This window comes from Crinia signifera, chromosome 1, assembly GCF_055691185.1.
Source record: "Crinia signifera chromosome 1, ASM5569118v1, whole genome shotgun sequence".
Classification (NCBI taxonomy): domain Eukaryota; kingdom Metazoa; phylum Chordata; class Amphibia; order Anura; family Myobatrachidae; genus Crinia; species Crinia signifera.
This window is the reverse complement of record NC_139217.1, coordinates 253,126,925-253,128,703: the sequence shown is the minus strand read 5'-3', so window position 1 is coordinate 253,128,703 and position 1,779 is coordinate 253,126,925.

The following is a 1,779-nucleotide window of genomic DNA, read 5'->3' as shown; positions in this document are numbered from 1 at the left end:
CAATTTTCCCACCGGATGTCAGGCCTTCAACACTTAAGTGGGAAAGTGGAGAAGCAATTGCACTGATGCACTGCTCCCATGAGGTGGCTTTTAGCAAGAAGTCATCAACATATTGTACAATAGTGACCCCTGCTGGCAATTGTTAGCTATCCAGGGGTTGTGTCATCACCTGACCAAATTCAGAAGTGGGATTTTAAGGAACCAGGATTCCTGGTCCACCTTCATACTAAGGAAGTACTGAGGAAACCTGGGTAATTTAACTCTTGGACTTGGATCTTTCACAGAGATGTTAGCACTGAGGGTTAAAGAGTTAAAAAATAAATCTGGCCTTGGTCAGAGGTTTAAAAATAAAAATACAATTATCCTATACATTATTCAATAAATTGTTAGATAAACATTTTTACTAACTAATTTTTTTCACAGGTGTCACTCGTTTACCTTAAATAACGGGTGTCAAACACAAGGCCCGCGGGCCAAATCCGGCCCGACAGACCTCGTCATGTGGCCCGCGCAGCCGCCGCCAGCCTTCACCTTTTATTCTCTTTTTTGTGATCTTTTTTAAGAGCTTTTTTTTGCAATGCCGGCGGCCATATTCCTGTGGTCTTTTAAGATGTCTGCGGCCACAGGAACATGGCCGCCGGCCTCCACGGCTACGTGGAGGAGGGCCCGGCAGCCTGTTCCCTCTTATCGAGGCAGTGGCAGATGCTGGGTGGGGACGTCATGACAATGACGCCTCCCACCCACGCTGCTGCAGAGAGGAAGGAAGGAAGGCCGAGTCGGGGGGCCGCAGCAGGACATGCCGCGGCGCAGAGAGTGGAATTGAAATTACTGGAGCCGCAGCAGCAGCAGCAGTAAAGGAGCCTGAGGGATAAAATACAGTAAGTTACATAAAAAAACAATATATCTGGTGGTGGTGTCATGGCATTACTTTTATATTATACAGGGGGAGCAGCCTGTGGTGTCATTATTATTGTACAGGGGGAGCAGCCTGTGGTGTCATGGCATTATGCCATGACACCACAGGCTGCTCCCCCTGTATAATAATAATGCCATGACACCACAGGCTGCTCCCCCTGTATAATATAAAACTAATGCCATGACACCACAGGCTGCTCCCTCTGTATAATAATAATGCAATGACACCACAGGCTGCTCCCCTTGTATAATAATTTGTGTCATGGCAGTACTATTGTTATATTATACAGCGGGAGCAGCCTGTGCTGTCATTGCATTATTATTATACAGCGGGAGCAGCCTGTGGTGTCATTGCATTATTATTATACAGCGGGAGCAGCCTGTGGTGTCATTGCATTATTATTATACAGCGGGAGCAGCCTGTGGTGTCATTGCATTATTATTATACAGCGGCCCTTTGAGGGTGACCAAACTGCTGATGCGGCCCCCGATGAATTTGAGTTTGACACCCCTGCCTTAAACCATTCTAGCGCTCTATGTAACCACTTTAATTATTCAATAAATATCCATGGGATAATATCCATATTGTTTGAAACAAAATGTAAAAATACACATACAGTACATACTGTTTAGTCAGTGTAAAAATATGATAATAATAATAATAATAATGGGTTTGGTTATGGTCAGTACCAACACAATGAGCATTGCAGCCATTACACCCAATAATAATACTAATTTTCACAGTGCTGTCTGTTATGAAAAATGTGAGGAAGTTGGATGCATCCTGAGAAGAAGGAAGGAGACAGGCTTGCGAAACATTTTTTTTTAAATAATGTAAACAGTAAGTCAGAAACCTTAATGTGA